A 9,255-nucleotide genomic window follows, 5' to 3' on the forward strand; every position below is an offset into this window, starting at 1 on the left:
CTTACTTGCTGACCTAAGTCCCTTGATCTGTAGCAGACAGGCCACGAGCCTCAAAGAGTGAAGAACTAAAACTTTCCCAGGCCACAGAGGCCAGCATGTCTGTTGGAAGCCACCTCAGCTTTTTGATTAGCCTAGCAATTTTTTTTTTTTTTTTTAGCAAAATGTTTTTCTTTGTTCAGGTCATGCAAATGATTTCACTGACCCTCTTTGTGTATCTGTAGACCTTGCTGTCCCTTGCAGAAAGAACAGAGGACTCCTGCACATCATGAAACAAGAACTGGACCTGCTTGCACAACAACCCCCTGGGCACTGAGATAAGATTTGTAGCTGACACCAATGAATCTGCACATAATCAAGAAACGTTGCAGACCACTGCACTCCTTTTACTGATTAACTACCATAAACTCTTTTCAAAAACCCCTGGACCAGGCAGAAACCTCCACGTTGGCTAGGGGACAAGAGTACACCTTCTCTCCAGGTGGTGAGCCTTCTGAATAAAGCTCACATTCCTTTCCAACCAAAACTTTTTCTTGAGTATTGGCCTTTTGAGTGACAAGCAGCCAAAATTGGGGTTTGGTAATACCATGAATGAGTGGGGTTTGGGGGTAGTTTTTCTTGGAGTAGGGGTAGATGTGTTCTCTTTTGGGGACTAGAGACTGAACCAATTGAGTCAACATTTGATAACCAGAATTGTGGTCTGTGGTAGTCACTATGCTGTTTACCAAATGTTTCCTGTTCCTTTACTTCCAGGCTAGCATGGAAGATATTTCAGTTCCTGTTGAAGTTATAGGTGGCCATGGGATCTACTGTGGACAATCAAGTGTGATTAGAAATGGCATATGTCAATTTTGAGAGGAAAGTCTGATGATCACAGAAGATTCTATCTCTTAAGGATTATTAGGCAGAGCCCTCTCTGACCCACAGTGAACATGAACGTAAGCAAGAAAAAAATTTTCTTGGGTTAAACCATCATTATGGGGGACAATTTTTACTAAATAATAATATAGCACCTCTTCTGTCTAATGTAGACTTTAGCTTGCTCAGTATCTGTCCTGCTACTCCTTTCTGATTCTTTCTTTCTTTTTCCCTCATCTCTCCCCTACTTCCTTCAGCTTTAGTCCTTTTTTCAGTCTGTATTCCTTAAATTGTGATGGACAGTAAGTCTTTTTCAGAGTCCCTCAGGAGATAACACAAAAGTAGCCACCAATGTCTATTCTTAGGATCAACTCTGGTCAATGCCATACTACTCAAATAGAATTCATACTGACAATATAAATTATCTCTAGATGATCTGGAAATGATTCACATTAGCTAATGACTGGCCTTCTAAGTACTGGCCATATGTTTTTGTTGTAAATACTATTAGCTGATGGGTTGTAGCCATTATCTAAATTAGCAGATAGTTAAGCTTGGACGAGCAGTATGAAAATCCTTGACAGTTGGCAGCATGTTTAGACTCTGTTGTCTTTAGCTGCAGGGAAGGTGAACTGCAAGTTCAGTGGCTTGTCTTTCTTTGATCTGTGTGGAATACACATTTGTCCCCAGAAATCCCTTCAGTGAACCACATATATTATTCATGATAAAAACAACTTGAAAATAAATATAATTTCCCACCAGAGTCAAGAAATGCTAGCTTGATTTTTAAGTTTGTGAAGCAATGTATCAAACAAAAAAATAGGCAATGACATTTGAGGTACTTGTATTGTAAAATATTTTGTTTTGAGAATATATATACAGAGAGGGAATGTATGGATAAGTAAAAGATTATTGCAAATAGCAAAGAAACTAACATTATAAATTGAAATCTAAATGCCTAAGAAATATATAAAAAGTGTGTAGCCTCAAAAATAATCAGTGAAAGGAGAAGCCACAAAGACATATGATTAAATACTGTCATATTGGAAAAAAAAAATCTGAAAGAATCGGAAAAAAAGGCATGGAAAGTTGAACCTATTATATTCATAATAGAATATAAAATAGATAAGAACCAATTTGGCAATATTTAATAAACCTTAGTATGATTGCACCCTTTGACCTATAAATATCACTTCTGGTTGTAGGCACGAGGGAATCTATCACACATTCACAGGGAGCTTATAAAAGAATGTTCACTGCAATATTTCTTAGGGATAGCACAAAAGTAGAAATTTAAATTATTCTTCTATGGTGAATGAATGAATGGATTGTATTATCTTCATTCAAAGAAAGACTATGGGACTTTAAATGAACTAGATCTATAGACTAAATGTGGAAATATATCAGATACATAATGTTAGATGAAAAAATAAATGGATGGATACCGTTCATATAATTTTTAAAATTCCAAATTACCATGCATGGCCAGAGTCAAATAATTAATTGGGAAGGACATACACCAACTCAAGAAAAAATTTTCTCTCGGATGGAAAGAGGCACATTGGGAGGAATTGTAAAAGGGATTTCAAATACATCTAACTCATTTTATTACTTTAAAGAAGTTTTAACATAAGAAACAGCAAAAACAAGAAAAAACAGTAAAAGTCACTAAAAATTTTTTTAAAAGTCAAAACAAAACAATAAAAAAATATAGGTAACATTGGTTAAAGTGTTGCTGCATTTTATATTTTTTACATAGCTAAGAGTATTTTAACCTAATGAAATTCATTTTCCTTAAAAATGTCTCTTGCTTTAAAATTTTTATATTTTATATGTGTGTTGTATTGTATGTACATTGTAGAATTTGCATCACTTTGAAATAACTGTAGTCTGTTGTATTGAATGTATGCACCATAATTAACTTACTGATACATTTAGATTATTTTGGTTCCACAGGAATAACCACCATGGATATGTTTGTATATAAAACTTTAAAATAGCAATTATAGTAATAGTAGCCATTTATTAAATGATTACTGTGTAACAAGTACTTGAGCAAGAGCTTTGAATGCAATATCCCATTTAATCTTCAACAAATCCCCTTGAGAAAGAATAATCCAAGCTATAAAATAAGTTTTAAATTCCACAAGGGCCCCAGCTTATGAGGGCCAGAACAGGCATTCAAACTTGAATCCACCTCTCCATCCATGACACTCGTATATGGCCTGTATTGGGGCTATATTCCCACTACACTGGGCTTTTGTTATTGTATTCAGGCTTGCTTCTTTGGAAAGCTTGATGAGGCAGAGACTGTTCTTCAACAAAAATCAATTCCTTTTGTTTCTGAGCTTGTAGGCTAGACTGTGTTCTTAGTGTTTCATGCAGCTGACTGATGGGTTTTCACCATTGGATATGAGGTGAAATGATGTCTGTCAGTTTTGCATTAAAACTTGAAGTGAACGTATCTTCCCTATCCTCTCTCTTCTCTTAGATCTGCAGAGGATAAAGACAGAGGAGATAGCAATGCCTTAGAAGAGAGGAGCTTGGTCTCTGAATCACTATATTGAAGAAAGTCACTCAGTTAGGGCTATTGCGTGAGTGAGAAATTCACCTCTATTGTCTTTAAACCAATTTACATGCTTGAATCTTTCAGTTATAGCATCTCAACCTGTACTGACTTACACAATAAAATTCATAGATCAAAGATAATGAATATTTTCAAGGTTCTCTTTTTTTCAAGGTTCTTAATAGACGATGGCAACTTGCTTTTTAAAAATTTTATATTAATTTACATGCTCACCAGAAATGCATGAGTGACTCTCTTATTTCATCTGCTAACATATAATGTTTCTAAAACAGCTTTATTATGTGATGTGGTATTATTTTTTTAATATGTCTTTCCAGTATTCTGTAGAATAGTAATATGTGGTGTCCTAGTACTGGTACTGGTGGTATAGCTTGGGGCTATTAATTGAGGAGCATGTTGGTTGTGCTAGTTTGGTGGAGAGAGAATGAAATTCACATGGAAGGACAAATGACGTGACCCTAAGAGTGTAGTGATATGAAGAACTATGGAAATAATTTTGGTGAAACTGAGTGTATGAAGGAGAAAAATAAAAAATGAACTGGTTAAAAGGGTATGGTAAAGAATGTAGGCCAGGGAAAGGGTATAAACACAGAGCTTTCTGAAAGACACTCCAAATCAAGCATATAGTAATGGGCTACTTGTTTAAAATAGCCCAATCTGAGCAAGAAGCAGAGTTGGATAGGTTTAAGATTTTTTTTTAATAATAAATTTATTTTTTATTGGTGTTCAATTTACCAACATACAGAATAACACCCAGTGCTCATCCCGTCAAGTGCCCCCCTCCGTGCCCGTCACCCATTCACCCCCACCCCCCACCCTCCTCCCCTTCCACCACCCCTAGTTCGTTTCCCAGAGTTAGGAGTCTTTATGTTCTGTCTCCCTTTCTGATATTTCCCACACATTTCTTCTCCCTTCCCTTATATTCCCTTTCACTATTATTTATATTCCCCACATGAATGAGAACATATAATGTTTGTCCTTCTCTGATTGACTTATTTCACTCAGCATAATACCCTCCAGTTCCAACCACGTTGAAGCAAATGGTGGGTATTTGTCGTTGCTAATGCCTGAGGAATATTCCATTGTATACATAAACCACATCTTCCTTATCCATTCATCTGTCGATGGACACTGAGGCTCCTTCCACAGTTTGGCTATTGTGGACATTGCTGCTAGAAACATCGGGGTGCAGGTGTCCTGGCGTTTCATTGCATCTGTATCTTTGGAGTAAATCCCCAACAGTGCAATTGCTGGGTCATAGGGCAGGTCTATTTTTAACTCTTTGAGGAACCTCCACACAGTTTTCCAGAGTGGCTGTACCAGTTCACATTCCCACCAACAGTGTAAGAGTGTTCCCTTTTCTCCGCATCCTCTCCAACATTTGTGGTTTCCTGCCTTGTTAATGTTCCCCATTCTCACTGGTGTGAGGTGGTATCTCATTGTGGTTTTGATTTGTATTTCCCTGATGGCAAGTGATGCAGAGCATTTTCTCATGTGCATGTTGACCATGTCTATGTCTTCCTCGGTGAGATTTCTCTTCATGTCTTTTGCCCATTTCATGATTGGATTGTTTGTTTCTTTGCTGCTGAGTTTAATAAATTCTTTATAGATCTTGGAAACTAGCCCTTTATCTGATAGGTCATTTGCAAATATCTTCTCCCATTCTGTAGGTTGTCTTTGAGTTTTGTTGACTGTATCCTTTGCTGTGCAAAAGCTTCTTATCTTGCTGAAGTCCCAATAGTTCATTTTTGCTTTTGTTTCTTTTGCCTTCCTGGATGTATCTTGCAAGAAGTTACTGTGGCTGAGTTCAAAAAGGATGTTGCCTGTGTTCTCCTCTAGGATTTTGATGGAATCTTGTCTCACATTTAGATCTTTCATCCATTTTGAGTTTATCTTTGTGTATGGTGTAAGAGAGTGGTCTAGTTTCATTCTTCTGCATGTGGATGTCCATTTTTCCCAGCACCATCTATTGAAGAGACTGTCTTTCTTCCAATGGATAGTCTTTCCTCCTTTATCGAATATTAGTTGACCATAAAGTTCAGGGTCCACTTCTGGGTTCTCTATTCTGTTCCATTGATCTATGTGTCTGTTTTTGTGCCAGTACCACACTGTCTTGATGACCACAGCTTTGCAGTACAACCTGAAATCTGGCATTGTGATGCCCCCAGATATAGTTTTCTTTTGTAAAATTCCCCTGGCTATTCGGGGTCTTTTCTGATTCCACACAAATCTTAAAATAATTTGTTCTAACTCTCTGAAGAAAGTCCATGGTATTTTGATAGGGATTGCATTAAACGTGTAAATTGCCCTGGGTAACATTGACATTTTCACAATATTAATTCTGCCAATCCATGAGCATGGAATAATTTTCCATCTCTTTGTGTCTTCCTCAATTTCTTTCAGAAGTGTTCTATAGTTTTTAGGGTATAGATCCTTTACCTCTTTGGTTAGGTTTATTTCTAGGTATCTTATGCTTTTGGGTGCAATTGTAAATGGGATTGACTCCTTAATTTCTCTTTCTTCAGTCTCATTGTTAGTGTATAGAAATGCCACTGATTTCTGGGCATTGATTTTGTATCGTGCCACACTGCCGAATTGCTGTATGAGTTCTAGCAATCTTGGGGTGGAGTCTTTTGGGTTTTCTATATAGAGTATCATGTCATCGGCAAAGAGGGAGAGTTTGACTTCTTCTTTGCCAATTTGAATGCCTTTAATGTCTTTTTGTTGTCTGATTGCTGAGGCTAGGACTTCCAGTACTATGTTGAATAGCAGTGGTGAGAGTGGACATCCCTGTCTTGTTCCTGATCTTAGGGGAAAGGCTCCCAGTGCTTCCCCATTGAGAATGATATTTGCTGTGGGAGGTTTAAGATTTCAAAGGGCAGAGCCTTTAGTGCTCTGTAGCCCAAAGTTTACAGAATTGTTTCCTGGGGTTGCAGAAATTTGACACCAAGGGATTTCTAGTCTAGAAAGTCTTGTCCTGAAATAGAGGGGTTATGGAAGAATTTTTAACTAAGCTGGGATTTGGGGAGTATAGGAGTCTGGTAAGCTGTTCTAGAAGGATCTATCTTAAAAATTAAAAAATTTTGAGGAGCACCTGAGTGTCTCAATCTGTTAGGCATCTGCCTGTGGCTCAGGTCATGATGCTGTGGTCCTGAGATTGAGCCCCATGTTGTCAGGCTCCCTGCTCAGGGGAGGGGGGAATCTGCTTCTCTCTCTGTCTCTTTCTCTCTATCCATAGCCCTGCTCCTGGTCTCCTCACTATCTCTCTCTCAAATAAATAAAGTCTTTCTTTAAAACTTAAAAATGATGAGGAGTATCTAGCTTGCTTACTGCTTATTGCCAACTCCAACATGGTGTGCCTTTGATGGATTGGTTAAAAGTCCATTCATTTAGCAAATACCTCAGCTGCCTACGGTTTATCCAGCACACTTTTCTCACATTACTCTAAAAGCCCTACACTTAAGAGTGATTGTGTATGTATGAGATGACAAAGTACACAACGGAACAAGGAGTCTTGCCAAAGAGGAAAATGTAGGGGAAATTCCATAAGCTAGGAGGACTGCCTTTAAAGCAGAAGCTTCTTTACATTTGACTCCAATCTTGGCACACTCAGCCTAGGGAAATCTCCTATGGGAATTAGTTTTTAATTTAATTGCAGTGGCAGCTAATTTCTCAGTTCCCAAACCTGGGTTCAAATCCAGACACTGCCACTTAATGACTGTTTGATCTTGGATAAAATGTCTGACCTCTCTGTGCCTCACTCTCATCAATAAATGGGGATAATCACAATACCTACTTCAATGGCTATGTGATTGAGTTCTATGTCTAAAATATTGCAGTAGGCTGTCATGGCTCCATTATCTGGTCCTAATCCCTGGAACCTTTCATGTCACCTTCCATGGTGAAAAGGGTCTTTGCAGATGGGATTAAGTTAAAGACCTTGAGATGGGGAAATTATCCAGATGTGCCCTAAATGCAATTACATGTATCCATATAAGAAGAAGGCAGAGGGAAATTTCATCACATACAGACATAGAGGAAGGTGATATGTTGATGTAGGGAGGGATTGAAGTGATGTGACAAAAAGCCAAGGAATGCCAACAGACACCAAAAGGTGGATGAAGCAAGGAACAGATTCTCCTCTATAGTCTCCAGAGGTAACCCGGGCCTGTTGACATCCTAATTTCAGCCCAATGATACTGACCTCAGGTTTCTGGCCTCTCAAATTGTGAGCAAATAAACTTGTGCCATTTTAGGTAAGATAGTTGATGGTAATTTGTTGCAGCAGCCACAGGAAAAAAAAACAAAACAAATATTTAGACCTGTACTTAAAACATACTAAGTGTTAAAAAACTAATGTTTGCTGTTAGTATTCCAATAAAATAGCCAGAACTTCACATGCGGGAGTCCTGAGGATTGGATAGCTCAAGGATGATTAACTATGTATTTTTAGGGAATTTGTGTTTCCTTGAGTACTGAAGGGGTTTCCAAGTAGAAGCTTATTCTGAAGAGGTAAGTGAAAAGAACATGCCATGTGCTTTTTTAATCAGATGCAGTAAGACAGAGGGACAGAGGGACCGCGGTAGCCTTAGAGGGAAGCAGTGGTCACATTCCCAAGCCTTCCCCTTCTGCTCAATTCAGAAGATGCTCTACTTTTATTCCAGGCAATAAAATAACCTGTAAGGGCATGTGTCGTGTTTGTCAAGTCACCTTAAAAATAGTGACCCTGAACACTCTCTGGAGCTAAAAATTTGCCTCCCAAAGAATGAATGATCAGAAGTTTCCACAAGAGACGGTGATCTGCTAAAGTGATGAAGAGCCTTTGGAGTCCTATAAACTGACCTCCTACTGGGTCCCTAATCTGTAGTTATAAATTACAGGATTCCAAGCAGCTACTTCACCTCTCTGGTTCTTAGTTTGCTTTGTAAACTAAGAAGTCCAGAGGGAGGTGGATGGTGAAGACACATTGTCTCATTGGATTATTATATGAATCAAATTAAATAAATACATGGAAAGTGTTTAGTCTTGGACCTAGTTAAGTAGTAAATAATCAATAAATGGTATCCAAAAAAGATAAGGCCAAGGCCTTCACTCACTCAGTAACATGGAGGTCTAAGTAGATGATTGATTTAGATGGAGCCCAGGAATTTTTTTTTTAATGTGCACAAAAGATCCCATCCAATTTTTTGTTTTAGCCCCAAATATTATTTTCCTTACTCTGTAAGGTATAAAAGTCTCATAGCACAGTGTTTGGGGGTGGCATATTAGAATTGGAGAGGTTATTCCTGAAAAGAAAAGTAATAGGAGATAGTCCAGTTTTTTTTAAATAAACTTAAATTGGGGAAAAATCCTGCCAGTGAGAGTAGATGCTGGCATTAAAGCAATAATAATTATAGAAATCCATTTTTTTTTTTTGCCAAGTTTTAGGTCCAGAGAGGAGGTTATGAGAAATCACTTAACTTCATCACAGCTAGATTTTAAATTTTAATGGAGGTGCTAGAATAAACAATATAAAGTGGCCACAATGGCCATGTAGAAAAGCCAGACACTCATTACCCAAGTGGAAGAAGCCTGAAGCCTCCTCATCTGCTTCAAATGCAATGCTCATGTGCTGAAAAGCATCCCAAGATTGCAAGTGGTGTAAGGAAGCATAAACTGAGGCAATTGCCATCTGCTGCCAGAGAGGAAAGGCTGCTTTTGGCTGATCTTGTGATAGTTTACAGTCCTCATCCTCTGTTGCCCACCAGATGCCATTCCCTCCTCCAATCCCTCCTCCTTCCTTAGTACCTCAATACCTAGGTGCAAGTCCAAGT

General features: G+C 38.2%; 1 long non-coding RNA gene across 1 annotated transcript; it reads left to right on the forward strand.

The window, feature by feature from the left end:
- The first annotated feature begins 464 nt into the window (after positions 1-464).
- Positions 465-3,577, forward strand: LOC140641289 (uncharacterized). The gene is made up of 3 exons (XR_012037842.1): positions 465-576; positions 751-935; positions 3,347-3,577. It is a non-coding gene; the product is annotated as an uncharacterized lncRNA (long non-coding RNA).
- The last annotated feature ends 5,678 nt before the right edge of the window (positions 3,578-9,255 follow it).

The sequence above is a fragment of the Canis lupus genome, chromosome 10 (genome assembly GCF_048164855.1).
Source record: "Canis lupus baileyi chromosome 10, mCanLup2.hap1, whole genome shotgun sequence".
Taxonomy (NCBI): domain Eukaryota; kingdom Metazoa; phylum Chordata; class Mammalia; order Carnivora; family Canidae; genus Canis; species Canis lupus.